Source organism: Nesoenas mayeri (genome assembly GCF_963082525.1).
Source record: "Nesoenas mayeri genome assembly, chromosome: 1".
Taxonomy (NCBI): Eukaryota; Metazoa; Chordata; class Aves; order Columbiformes; family Columbidae; genus Nesoenas; species Nesoenas mayeri.
In genome coordinates this window covers 129905568-129920772 of record NC_137541.1, presented here as the reverse complement: position 1 = coordinate 129920772, position 15205 = coordinate 129905568, and positions in this window count along the sequence as shown.

Genomic DNA, 15205 nt, shown 5'->3' with positions numbered 1-15205 from the left:
CGGAGAGCATCCATTGGTCCCAGCGAGAGACATGGAGGGAGACCTTGCCTCCCCAGTGTTGGGTCCTCTTCCTCCAGAAGGCGCCCATGACACCCACAGCTCCTCCAGAAGGTGCCCATGGCACCCACCACCAGCCCCTTCGTCCCGCTCCCCAGCTTGCCCCAGCTCAAGGGCGAGGTGTGGGATGTCCGTGCTCTAAAGGCTGGAAAGGTAGAGCCCTCGTGAACCCCAGCGGCCAAACAAAACCAGCCTAAAGCAAATCCTAACCAGAAAAACAAAACACTTAGTAAATAAGAGCCCGTGGGAGGAAACGTGCTAAGTGATGTAGATTTGTACAGATATTGCACATCCTCCTGCAAAATAAAACAAACCCCGGCATAGAGTAAGGGGTTATATTTAGCCCTAATAATCACAGTGAGAGGGATACACAGCAATGAAAACCTGATTGTCTCAAAGGAAAAAAAAATAAAGTGCAAATGCAAACCAAGATGAAAATAATTTATTTAAATGCAGATTTCTGTCTCGGTGATTTAAATTACTTTGATTTAAAGCAAATGCATCCTTTTTATCAGAAATGATTTGCCACAACGTTGCTCCAGTTTTTCTTCAGTATAGATGCCTTGGATTAGATGGAGTAGATGTACTAATGTAGAAGTGAATTGGACTTATTGGATCATAATACAAATCAGAGTTTTATTTTGGCATAACTAACTAGGTGGTATTCTACAGAGAAATCAAATGGCAGAACAAGAACAGCTTACAGCTTTCCATAGAGAAAAAAATGATTCCATATGAAAGGGCAGAAAGGAGTTTGCCATTGAGTCAGACTGGGACTGTGTCTCTCCATTGTGGGGTTTCTAGCACACGTTTGGAGATTCAGGCTCTGATTTAAATCCTGTAAATTTGTACTCTACCCATGCATTTTCCAACAGGAAGACCAGCACAACTGGCAAATGCTAGGACCATGTGTTTATATACAAGTATACTCATAGTATTCAGAGAAGAAAAAGATATCATGACTATAGTAATTCATCCATTGTTTCCCTAAGTCACAGTCCCAGTTCTCTGGCCATTGGTCCATCCTCCCCTCACTGGATGTCCCACACAGCCGTGCAGCACTTTAGGCAAACAGGGACTGTCAGATGGGTCCATGCACTTTCTACTCCTACCCTCTAATCACGTGTCCTGCATCATTATAGAGTTACAGCAACTCAGTTATAGCTCTACAGTTTACCATGTCACTTTTGTTTTAAATTCAAGTGCGCTTTTTTCGCCTTTTTTGTTTTTGTTTTTTAATATTTCTGCCATTAGTGTATTACAACTAGAAAGAAAACTCCAGTCTGTTACATCCACATCTGCATTTCTTGCTTGGGGTTTAATGCTACTCTTAGACAAGCAGTCCCAGGGGAAGTGATTGAGCTCCTCAGCTGCCAGTCTCTAGCAAGAAGGCATCATACCCGGGCTTTTTAGCCACAGAGAAACCCAGGGCAGCTAATAGCTTCATTAAGACTGCCTAAATTTTCGATTGATAGCTGATCTCAAGGAGTGTATTACTGGTTAAAGCTCCTTCCCTTTTTCTGGGTATCATGGCTCTTGGTATCTTCTTCAGAGAGCTCCCTGATTTCCAGGAGACTGCAATAACAGAGAGGGCATAGCAGCCAAGTGCGTTGTTCTGCTTTGAACAGGGGCAGAAGTCACACTTTTTCCACCAATTAAAGCTTCCCTAAGCGCATATCCTTGATTCTTGGAAGCCACCTCTTCAAGGGAAGAGGTATTATGCATCTTTCCCTAACGCTTAGGATGCTAATTATATATATATTGAAGTCACAATTCAGAAGAGACTTCTTTATACAAGCACTGTAGTGGGTTCTATAAGAAGACTAATTCACAGAGAAATCCCATAGGAATAAGCTTTCTCGCACAATTTAATAGGCTTTCAGCATTTCACCTGTATGTGCTCCAGAAAAAGGTTTAAACAGGTAGAAGAAGCATTGCAGAATGAAAACAGAGACTTGAATTTAATAAGAAAGTTCCTTTAAATTCTGCTAAAAACAATTACTGTGGAAAAAAAGGAAGATGCGAAAACGTCACACACACCACATTTTTCCTTTGCTTTCACACAAAACCGTTAGGAAAAAAGCAGAAAAGACAAGTGAAATTCTGCAGCGTATGTGCTATGTACAGGAAATTAACTTCACTAATCAGCACTTGTGGTAGAAATCCTTTGCACTCAAAGGGAAGGCTGTTTAAATATATTGCTGCTAGATTCCTCCCGTAGATCCCCTGACGTTTAACCATCTGATATGATATACCACCATTTTCTGAATGGCAGAGCCACCACTGCAGAAACATAATTCTGGTGCAGTCAAACATTGTTATTTTGAACATTTAGTGACTGGTAAAAACAAAACAAAACAAACAAACCAAAACAAAACAAAACACAGCCCCTCCTTATTTCTCAGTTGACATATCAGAAATCTCAGAGAAATATCATAAAGGGCAGAACTGTGTAAATACTGAAAACAAAACCACTGCACCTACTCTCTGGTGAGGATTCATAACCACATTCCCTCCTACAGAACTGGGATCCCTTTTATTGGTTTTAAGGTAAATGGATATTCCCATCTGCATTAATCTGAACTAAAAGCACATCTGCATACTTTTAATACAATAATGTCTAGGTTGAATGAGAAGTATCCAAGATGTGTTTCCAGAGATGTACATCACCAAAAAATGGTTTTGCAGGTGGTCCAAAAACATCTTTGTCAGTGAAATGATCTCATTGCAAAGCAAAGTAACTTTTTTAGGAAGTTTTTTCATAGAATCATAGAACCATTTAGGTTGGAAAAGATCTTTAAGATCATTGAATCCAACAGCTAACCCAACACTGCCAAGTCAACCACTAAACCGTATCCTTAAGCACCATGTCTACACATCTTTTGAACCCCTCCAGTGATGGCGACTCAACCACTTCCCTGGGCAGCCTGTTCCAGTGCTTGACAACCTTTTCAGTGAAGAATTTTTCCTGATATGCAATCTGAATCTCCCTTGAGGCCGTTTCCTCTCATCCTGTCAGCATTGGATGGCTCCAATACCAGCATGTGGAATATAAGGTATATGGAGTAATGAACTGAATCGAGCTGATAACATTCATCTGTTCACCAGTGGAAGTAAATGACATCTTTTTTTTTCTTTTTTTCCTATAAGAGAAGGGCAGAAGGCAGCCCTACCAAACAAGTCCCAGCACCCTGAGAAGTTAAGTCGTTCACACGAAGACAGACTGTCTCCTACGCAATGTCAATAACAAAACAAAAAACGTTGGGGGAAAAGAGGAAAATCCAATAGTTTCGAGCTACAGAAAAACACTTTCGTTTTACAAAGGAAAATAACAATAACAAAAACCCCACAGCTCAAGAAATGTCTTGTTCTTGTTTTTCCCCCTAGCGATCCCCAACCTTCAGACTGTAAAGCGGGCAAGATTTGAAGAAGTTAAATCCTTCATCTCAGCACAGATTAGAGCTCAAGTATGGTCTTGTTTACAGGAAAAAAAGAAAAAAAAAAGAAAAGAAAAGAAAAAAAGAGACTTCCAGGAAATAAAGGCATGTTTCACATGTTTAATATACTTTCAGCAGAGCAGGACAGACATCTCCAGCCCCTCAGAGCATGGGAGGGAGCCTGCCCATCTTGTGCCCTAGACGCTTCTCTGAGAGGTCTCAAAACTACTTTAATCCAAAGATGCCACTGGGTGATGGCCCACTTCAAGGGGTTTGGCATTCAATGCGCACTGGTGTTCAGGTGAACTGAAGGAAGAAACCTGGGGCAGTGTCCCTGTGCGGGGCTCAGTTCTCTCCGTGTGTTCAGCAAAGGCCACGCGTGCTTGCTGGGATCCACCCCTCGTATCATCCCCTTGGTACTGTGCTTCCCCACCTCCCTGCGCCCAAAGAAGTTGTCACTGGACCTGTAAGAGCCATTTTAAATCTGGGAGGTGGGCTTGGAGCCAGTGTTTGTGCCCTTCCCCTGCACAGTGTTCTGGGCTTGGTGCAGCATTGTTCTGCAGCCCATCCAGTGTGCTGCACGCTCCAGAGATCAGCGGTGCTCCAGCCTTCAGGAGAGGTTTGTATGCTGTGGCAAGCCTTTCTGAGGGCTAAGGGCTTTGCAATCAGACAACATCCAACCTAGCAGAGAGAGTCTGTTTCCCGTTATCACTCAGCTAGTCAAATCCACAGATTCCTTAGTTTAGTAATCTGAAGGGCCCAACTCTGCCCTCATAAAATCAAGGCACAGAGTCACTGCTATCCAGGTGTGCTGGGGACAGGACAAGTATCACAAGTACAGTGCCCAGCTGGGACCAGAGTCCAGCGATGCCTAGGGCAGGCAGCACTGCTTGGTGCTGGACTAGCTGTGCACAGGCAGATAACGTGCTTTGCTGATGTGATGTATGTCTGCTGTGCCATCGTAAATCAGGAGTGACAAATAAAGTTAAAAAAAATCTTCTGGACTCAGAAACAGAGAGGAGGAAATGTGGGAAATTAATTCAAGTGAGGTAAATGCAAAATGTACCCACACTGTTTGGCAAAGCGTAACTTCATCCCTGTTACTGTGTGAATATTTGATTTTTACTGTTCAGAGCACCAGGGATTCCTGCCAAAAGCAAAGTTGCCTTAATAATCTGGCACTGCCTTCTTCAGTTACCCTTGCAGCAAACTGATGTATGGGATCCACTTGGTCGCTGCATGCTGTTGTTGTGAGGCATCACTGTGTACCCACCACACAGAAGATGAACATGCCCACATGGTCCATGCAGGAAAGAGTGAGTGGGTTGCTGCCCCACAGTATGCAAACTGATGCTCACAGTTGTCCTCATCCACCACCTCCCCCCAGGCTAGTTCCCGCAAGATCTCCTCTTGCAGCAGAAGTGGTTCACCTGCTCATAAAGGGGAATCTGATCTTCCCTGCTTTCCACCCCAGCGTGTGAAGACAGAGCAGCAGATACACTGGTTCTCCTCAACAAAGCAGGCTGCGCTGCCTGCAATGGCTGTGCCAGCCCTCCCTGCCAGAGAGTCACAGCCCTTGGCAGAAGCAGGTTGTAAGGAAGAATCGATCTGATTTTTTTTAACATTTGCACTATTTCAGGACATGGGTGGCTCAAACTCTGTTGTTGGCTGTTCTGTGCTTTCAGTTTCTATTTGTGCTGGTTGCTTTGTAGGCATCTGCTGGCTCACAAGGGGCTAAGAGCCTTGGTCCTGTTGTCACAAGCAGCTTTGGCTGTCAGGCCATGGCAGCTCGGTGGGGGGAGCACAACTGTGCCTGAGATGGCCTGGTCCTGACTGCCCTCACTGTGGCTTAGGGACAGAGAGCAGGAGGGACAACACAGCACCATGTGCAGCATTACTGGCTGCTGGACCAGGTGAGTGATCAGGTAAACACCACTGAAATGCAGCACCTGGTAGTACATGCTGGGCTGTATTTTCCATTTTTTGTGCTATTACTCTGGAGACTTCAGTACAGGAAAGACAGGGACATGTTGGAGAGGGGCCAGAAGAGGACACCAAGATGATCAGAGGGCTGGAACACCTCTCCTGTGAGGACAAGCTGTGAGAGCTGGGATTGTTCAGCCTGGAGAAGGCTCCAGGGTGACCTTGTTGTGGCCTTTCAGTGCTTAAAAGGGGCCTATAAGAAGGATGGGGGCAGACTTTTTAGAAAGGTTTGCTATGACAGGACAAGGGGTAATGTTTTTTAACTAAAGGAGGGAAGATTCAGGCTAGACAGGAGGAAGAAATTTTTCACAATGAGGGTGATGAAACACTGGCACTGGTTGCCCAGAGAGGTGGACAGAGAGGAGACATCCAAGGCCAGGCTGGACAGGGCTCTGAGCAACCTGATCTAGTTGAAGATGTCCCTGCTCATGGCAGGGGGTTGGACTAGATGACCTTTGAAAGTCCCTTCTAACCTAAACTATTCTATGATTCTGTTACATGTAAGAAACTTAAATGCAGCGATGAGCAAGCACTGGAAAGGGACCTGCCTGACCTCAGAGGGCTGCTGCTGTGTGTTATGCACATTTACAGAACACTCCCTGCCCTGTTCTCCTGCCTGAGAGGGCTGCTGGAGCCTCCTCTCTCCAGGCAGGCAGGGCACCTGTGCTCCCAGCTCCTGGTTTTAGCAGTGCCGGGTGCAGCTGAGGACAGGCAGGTCTCTGGAAAGCCTGCCTAATCAGGCATTTTGCTATCTGGCACCAGTGACTGCATCATGGGGAAGATGATTTTCAATCTGGTTCCGATCCAGACAGGACAGTATTGCTCTGTGTTACCTGGGGAACAGAGCCTGCCCTTGTGTGCACTGGGGAAAAATAGCGTAAGGCTCTTAGTCGGCTTCAGGGTGGATCGCATGGAGGTGAGGTCTGAGGGATTCGGCCCTAGAGGTTTCGCAAAGGTCCACGGAAGTTCAAGATGTCCTAATCATAAAACCACAGTGACAGTGATAAACTGGAACAGTGCAAATGTAAGCAAGCAAATGTTTAAACAAGTGTGCCAATATGATGACATGCGGATAAGAAAATGCACGTGTAAAATGAATGAATCAAGTTATGAAGTAGTATGTTTGAGAATTAGCTCTTTACATATGCCTTCTACATGAGGTCTGCTGTACATTTGTCCTGCCAACTTGAGGAATTTGTCAATATGACTAAGGGCTGACAACCTGTAAGTAGCTTTTCTCTTCAGAATATTGTTTTGATTTTAGTAATCCACAGCTGATTCACATGGCGCTTGGTTTCTAAGATGTAGGCTTGCAAAAAATCCCAAGAATTACTTCCATACGGTCGATCAGAGAGAGGGACAAATCTCACCCTGAAACATTCATCCCTCAGTGCGCCCTTGGAATCCGTTTCAACATGCTAACCCCGCAAAGAATACAAATCAAATCAAATAGCTTTTCTTTGCCATCTTTGTGAGTTTCATCAATTTACTGGAGTCCAGGAACCAGTGTCAGTAACAGGATCTGGTGGGCTGAAAGCAGAGAGAAGGGATAGGTCCCTGTTGGCAAAAACTGGGCATTAATTCAGCTCTGACTGTTGTATTTCATTTCACTCAAACTATTGTGTTTGGACCTCTCCTGTCTTTGAGAACAGAGTAAGGCAAATCACACCTCATGCCCACTAAGCATGTAAATGAGGAGTTAACGAGAATCGATGAGCATGCCGCTACCTTGCAGCCAAGCTTCCTACCTGCGATTTCCCCATATGGTCAAGCCCAGTGTTTACAAGTGTGAATACCATTTTGACACAGCTTTGTATATACAAAGCAACACTGATTTCAACAAGAGTCATGCCTGAAGAGCAGAATTATACCCTCTGTTAAAAGCAGAGCTGAAAGCACTACCTGTAATCAGTGCTGCTAGGCATTGTTATCCTCTGCTTTGGTTGTGGTTAGGCTTCATTTTAAAGGCATTAGCTCTGCTGGGTTGAAATTTTATACACCAGATATGGTTTAGACTGATCTACTAAAAAATCCAGCAAAAAAAAAAAAAAAAGAGAAAAGGAACTTCTATTTCTAAGACTAACAGTAAGAAAATAAGAAGCTTTTTCTCCTTGTGCTGAGGTTGTGCTTATATATCACTATTGGGCTCTGGCTTGTTTCTGTGTTGGAACAACAAATCCAATGGTCAAAAAAACACTGTCAGGGATCCTGCTTTTTCTGATCCTATGAAAAAATATGCCCATATGTATGTTAAAAAGCATTAGGTGGTTTCAGTTTACATGTGCTCAAGTAGAGGGATCTGTACCAAAAGCCTCCAAAACCTCCATCTGCAGCAAGGTTGTGCTGGCAACCTGTGGAGTAGCCACTCCTCATGTTGGAGTCGTTTTCTTGCCAAACACAACATTTTTTGGCAGATCTGCTTATTTAGAGACAGCTATGTATCTGTCCTTGTTGATGCATCCGGAGACATAGCTCGCTCTGGTGTACACACAAATCGGATGGCAACATGGGAAGTGCAAATTCAGGGCTTTCAGGAAGCAAAGCTCAACAGGACTCAATTCCAGAAACCTGCCAGGTTGACATTTGTAGGTGGGAGGGGGAGTTCAGGAGAAAACAAACAAAAGCAAAAGCCCCCAAAGCCTAAAACAAGAACCAAACCTGAAAACACTTAAACCTCAAACCTAAATGTGTTGTCCAGCTTTGGTTTGTTTCTTTTCCCTTTGAACCTAAAAAAGAGTGATTTTCTGTAAGTGCGAGCCGTGGGACTTTCCCGTTTACATGGGCATCACACTTTTTTGATGGAAAACCTCGGACCGCTGGGGCACGGGTACCTTTTCATTTGTTGTGCCTTTCTTCAGAGGCACCATCCATCACTGTGAGGCTCAGGTTAAGCCTGTCTCTTAAATTCAGCTGCTCCGCCAATATATCTCGTGTTCCATTTAGGGCGCTGGAGAGAGGCAAAGACTGAAGGAGGGCTCAAGACCTAAATGTGCTCATAAGAAGCTAAGAGAGGAGACAAAGTGATCCCGTGGCAGAGGTGCTGTGTTTGGCCTGTTTGGCAGATGTGCTGCCCATGCCCGTATACATGCAGGTTCCCTCTCCAGCACCCCACAGCCAGGCTCTGGTTTTCACAAGTTTTCAGCCTCCTGAAGAAGGCTGTGCCATGGTGAGGACCTTCAGAAGAAGGTTGCAAGCACCACCAGCAACTCTAAGATCGCCTTTGGAAATAAGCCTGAAGCAGATGGGTCTGGAAGATCTTTCCCAAGCACCCAGGCTTGTCTCTCCTACTGTGGGAATGATATATCCCAGGGCAAGGTAGCACAGCGAGCAGTGGACACCCAGCATCACCAACCCTGTTGGGCGAGCGTGGCTTTGCAGTGGGCTCACCAGGAGAAGCATTCTCAAACTTGCTTCCCCCTTGCCTTGGTGAGGCACTGGCACTGTCCATCTTCCCGCATCAGCACCCTGCTGTCACTGACAAGGAGCTTCTCCCGCTCAGCATCCATGCCCCTGCACACCTCTGGGTGCTGGCCATGCTGTTTCGGTCTCTCTCCACACAGTGGGCTCTCCGTCTGAGCCTGGCCTTCTCTGCCCTGTCCTCTGTCAGCTTGGCAGGGCTGCCCAGAGCCTCCCCCCATGCTTGCTGCATGCCCACCCAAAGGTGTCTTTCAACCAGCTGGGAAGATCTCATCTGTGGTCACCACCTTCTTTTTCTCGGTTACACTATGGTGAGGACTCATCATCGATCAATCAAAACTCAGCTTTCTCTCTAATTTCTGAAAGGCGGGGACAAGCTGGGAGCAAAACATCTTACAGCTTCTCTCTGTACATGCAATCTTGTGCTTTGTGCTGCCGACTTTCATCTTGTTTCCCTTATTTCAGTCCTTGGTGCCATCAGCTCTTCTTGTGCTGTGGCCTGAGCAATCTCTGCAGTGACTGCCATTCAAATCTGAGTGAATCTTATTAGAGCTTGTTTTCCTGCTGGGTAAACAAGATCGCCTTGTTGAGGAGCATTATTAATAACCCCTTTCCACCCTGCTTGCTTCCCTTGAGGCACAACTTCATGACACTCTTTCTTTCGGTAAATCCTTACAACGCTCACGTTAATCCCGTTTCTCCAGCTTAATGGCTTTGCCTGTAGCACTGTAAGGACTGCCTTTCTGAAGTCCTCTGTCTACATAGTCAATTATCTTATCAAAATAAACCTACTTCAATAGCCTGGAATGAGATAGCCTTGGTAAACTCATTTTGCACTTTATCTCATTTCCCATTTACCGAGGTCAGGCTAGCTGGCTGCTTGGAGATCCCAGCTCACATACTTCTCCAGCCTGGGTTTCTTAATTATAACAATGACCTTTGCTATGCTCCTTTCTGCTAGTAGAAATTATGGACTGCGCTTTCACATACCAGCTCCTGAACTTGGGGCTTATATTGCCCCTCGTTTCCCCCTAACCACACATACAACCACCCCCTTTTCAGCAAAGAGCGCAATCAGCTCTTCCAGTTTGCCTCCTCCTGGCCATGGCACAAGGCACCTACGGGTTCATCATACCAGCCTCTTTTATGGCTGGACACGTTTGTGTCAGTCCAAGCGTGGCCTCACAGGTTTCACTATCACAGCCAAGACAACTTAAGCCACGCATGGCTAGGTTACATCAAAGCGGCTGGCATGTCAGGGATATTCAGTGGCAAAAATGAGAAGGCTCTGGAGACCGAGGATGGGATACGCAACATTTCACTTCCCAAGCACCAGTCCCAGTGCAAGCAGATGACTGAACAGCATGCGAAGAGACCTCACACTCCTCTGCCTCTTACAGCCCCCCAGCTACTCCAGAACGACGGCTGCTTTGACAGATTGGAGACCAACACATTTCCCACACCCAGCAAGTGCCTGCTCTGACACAAAGCCTGACCTCTGAGCTCATGTTCTTGTCATATCCGTGTCAAACAAGAAGCGGTCCTGTGCTCCCACTGCTGAGGGTTTGGGATAAAACACAGCAAAGGGGTCTTTGATACAGAACAAAGGTGCAAGTGTTGTTTTCTCCTCTGCTCCAAGCAGAAGTGACTGCTCCGAGGCAGTGCAGAGCCACAGTTGTTGGGGCGTTACAGACCACAGCAATATTGGACCTATAAGAGACTCAGCATCCTTATTCCCACAACTCCCTCTGTCTCCTGAAGCTGGGATTTTCTTAACTTTCAGCTGACTTTTCACAGCCTGAGGTTTGACATGTATTACCAATCAAATATGTTTGGTTTTTGTCTTGTTTTCTTTTATTTTCCCAAACCATATCCCCTTACACTGTCTTGCAGCTTTGTGCAGCCACATACCTGGCAGACCAGTGACAAACCATCTCCCGCCATATCTCAAATACTATCTCAGTTTTAAGAGCAAGAGATTTCAAAATTAGCAGCTTTCTTTTCCTAGTGATTGCTGCCAAGAGCTTGCCCATCCTTTCTGTCAGACCAGGGCTGGTGTGGGAACACACCAGAGGGCTAAACACAGAGGTGTCTTTGGTGGACTCCTCCAAAGCCTCCTCCATTGCCTTGTGAGTCTGGGTACATGCATGGGGTGAGGGTGAAGCTGGAAGAAGGGAGACCTCTTGCAACACCTCCCTGCTCCTCCTGCCAGGACTTCTCCATGCATCAAGACAATGTCACCATTGAATTGCATCATGCAAAGTACGCAAGTACAGAAAGGAAGCAGGCAAATATTTTTAAGCCTTGTGAGAGCAATGGAGAAAACAGAGCATTCAGTGGTCTTGTTCACATGTTCCTCTTCCATGACACACTAGCACTTCCCAATTCTCTGAAATTTAATTAATGAAAAATCAAATGCAGAAGTAACCTTTCAAATGTCGTGTTTTGCTGCCCCTAAGCCCTTTCACACTAATTCTTATACCACTGGGTTCTTTGGGTAAATGGCCAAAAATAGGAGTCATGCTCAGGAACAGCGGTGTTTTAGAGGGAGCTGGTGAAGAAATAGCCAGAAGAGAACAGCAGGAAAGGCGGCTCAGGTCACAATCCAGCGTCAGAGAAATCTCTGTGGTGGAAAATAACCACCCAACCAACTAACTCAAAGCCACCACAGGGCTTTTCCTAACCCACCATACCTAAGATTTTGCCTAGTCTCAGTTTAAGTCATTCAAGCTAAGGAAAGTCACCCTTCAGCCTGCCAGGTTTCTGGTGCTATTAGCACTCCCCAATATGCTAATAAGAATTTCTGAGCACCGTTCCCATCCACCTGCTTCCCCAGACCTCAGCTAGTGCCTCCACCTCTTCCTCACTCACATTGAGCTCTCATGCCTGTACACAACCTGCAATTTCCTTAAACAGCTTGAACACACTTGCAACTTGCTGGCAAAAGAAAAAGGAGACCCTACTCCCCAGCATTGTTCCTTTCCCACCCTCATTTTTATACTCTCACCTTCATGTAGCTCTACTTTGGCAGGATGGAGGGCCAAACAGGCTTAATGCTGCAGGAGGATGACTCTCATAGGAGGAGGAGGATGCATGCAGCAGGGAGGATGGAAAGTCGGAAGGAAAGAGGAGGAGCAGTAGTTTTTGGAGAGGCCCAGTAGTGAATTTGCATCTGCTGCAGCATGGAAGCACACCTTGCTTGTGAGAACCACAAGTGCTTGGTCACATCTGCTGCTGTTGCAAAACCAGAAGCCTCAGCAGAGCTACTGTCAGGGCTACGAGATGCACTGTGCTCTGTGTCCCAGAAGGCTGAACTCCCTCTCTTGTGGCTGTTCTTCATATTCCTGACACATCTTCTCTACAGCGCGGCCTGCAATAATATTCCCCAGATCATATCTTTTTATATAGAAAAGCGAAACACGCTTTCAAAGCAGAAAGCACATTTAACACTTCAGACATTGTTGCTTCTGCAATACAGGAAGAACATGACATTTCACAACCTACAGCATGATGAAATCTCCTCCCGTCCCATCTCCAGGCAGTTGGCCATGCTTAACCCACCACATCCCTCTAGGACTTATCTTCATCAGCAAGTGCCAGGAACCTCCAAATTTGGCCTGCTAGTGGCTGTAAGGTAGAGCTGAGAGGGGCTGTAAGGCAGGCTTGGTAGGCCCCTCACAGGCACGACACCTCTCCAATGGGCTTCCCTAGACCCCTGATACACTCAGAAAGGGCATGGTCACAACCATCAGCAGCTTGTGGAAAGCAAGTGGCAGAAGGGACAGCAATGCAGGCCCGCAGATGCCTTCGCCCTGCAGGTGGGGAGCACAGTGCCAGTGCTGGCGCACAACCGAAAATGAAAATGTCACTTGATTTACATCAAGGAGCAACCGGCCTGCCAGCCTGGGAGCCTCAGATCCGCTGCTTCAGCCAAACCCCAGAAGCACAGGCACTGGTGGGGTTTGCTTTGTGCATGTCCCCAGGCTCAAAAGCAGGACTTGTAGCCTGCTGGGGAGGTCCCAGTCCTTACACACTCCTGTCTACCCACAAGTCAACCATAAAACCTAATGGAGGGGCAGTAAAGATGATTCTGAGGTTCCTTTTGCTAGATGTGGACATGAGAGAGTTGATTGCAGCCCTCAGCTCACCCAGGAGATGTTCCCTTTATCAGCGACCTTTCTGATTGTCCCAAGTCAGTATTGCAGTGCCTCTCTCTGTGGTAAAGCAACTACCCTGCTTACTTCTTCTAGTCTGCAGACTTACAGTTATTTGAAACAGCTAGACTTAGTGGTTTGTGGTGTTTTTTTGTATTTTTTGAATTTTTCTTTTAAAATCTGTGTTAAAGAGGGCTTTTGGAAGCATCCTGAGGAGAGTGACAGGTGCTGCAATGCCCAGATCACACTTATTTTCCACTGTTTGCCTTTTGCCCTGGGCAGTGAGGCAGATGCTCTCTTGAACAGTCTGTGGAAGGAGGTAAGACTGGACAGAAAGAGGCAGATATTTAAGCGGTGACATCTGGTTTCTTGATTAGGAGGCCAAAGTCCAGTATTCTCTGAAAACAAATTGGTCACCCAACAGCACCTCCTCTGCTGCCATCTCCAAAACTTGCTTCAGCCAAGACCTTCAAAACTTCTCGCACTATTCCTCAAGTATGACCATGCATGATCCCATGTCCAGGCAGAAGAACCTTTTCGCAACTGGCTTCCCCTCAGGCACAGTTTGCAGGAACACTCTCTCCTTTGTCAGCTGTGCTTCCCTGGACAGGACAGAGGGATGCAAGGGCCTCCCCGCATCATTACCACGGGAAGACAGGCAACAAATGAGGGTCACCACCTCACTAGGGTCAGCTGGAGAAACCAAGGCAGAAAGTGTCCTGCCATGCCTAGGGTGACGGAAGCGCAGAGCCCGAAGCAACTGCTGCTGCCAGGTGCCCATCTCCTGCTGCCAACATCCAGCCAGGGTGAGGGCAGCAGCCTCGAGCATCCCTCTCATGTGTGTGTGGGGTCATGCCCCACTGCCTCACCAGCAATCGCCACCTGGGCTCCCCGCAGTGAGCCCACCAGGCAGACCTCACGTGGCATTTGCTGCCCCTGTTTTGAATCTCCCGTTACAGCATATTACTATTTACTGGCCAGTGACAAAGAGAGACACACACCTGGGGACTGAGAATTAGGGTAAGCCCACAAATATTCCCCACTCAAAAAAGTGCCTGCTGGCCTTACAGAGAAAAAAGCGCTATTAAAAGAATGAGAGACTGTTAAGAGGTTGGCACCGGTCCAAAAGGAACATGCTTGAGGGCTCCAGAAGGTCCTTTGGAAAGTCGCCTTTGAACCTGAGGGGCAAACAGAAGATGAATAGGAGAGGTGAAAAATGAGAAGTCTAGATGTTACCCTGCAGTCCTGTTTTGGGGGCAGCTGTAGGGTCTAGAACAGGGGCACTTCCATTTTTAAGGGGGTGCACTGTGCATTTGTGATGTTTGCCTTTTTCCAGCTCTTGGTCTGAAGGTCTCATGTAGTTCTGAGGCAATGTCCCACAGGGTCTAAACCAGTACGTAGCTCCAGCAGTGCAGTGCTACCCTTCACAGCCCCTCCAAATAGGAGCCCTCAACTCTGGGCTCATCTAGAAAGGCACATTTTATTTTTTTAGTCAGAAAGAATTACCCTTTTTTTCCAGATGAATATGAAGGAAAATTCTGAGTCTAAGCGAGTGCTAACCACAGTGTCCAACACATGGTAGGGGCACATCAGTGAGCTGCTCCAAGGTGGTACTTTCCAGAAGGCATATCCTGGCCATTGGTCCACCACAGCCCAAATTTTCATTAAAAAAAAACCCCAAATCCCAACAAAACAAAAAAACCCATACAAACAAACATAAACGGCAAAAAGAGAGGTCAGTGAGTCTTTAACTCTTTGCATGGCTCAGCACCAGAAGGCCACCCTTGCCAAGCAGGAGTGGTCATGCCCATCTCACCGTGCCACAGGCTGAGTCAGGGCAATGTTGCCCTGCACTATCTTTGAGCTGGAGGTGCTCCTGGATGGAAAGCGCTCTCTTCACCCACCTCGTGGGCATCCTGTGGGACTCCCACAACAAGATTCCTTTGACATCAATGCATGCATTCGAGCCTGAAAACTGCTGCCCTCCCCACCCCGTGTTTGCAGGTTTGCTCATTGTCTGTTATCTGCCAGCGAGGAGCCCTCGAAGTTTTTCCATGACATATCTCACATGTCACTTAACTCCATTGTGCATCTTGGTTTCAGTTTTTAGGAAGCTGAAAGAGTTCAGGAACCAGGAAACAATGATGACATCCAAAG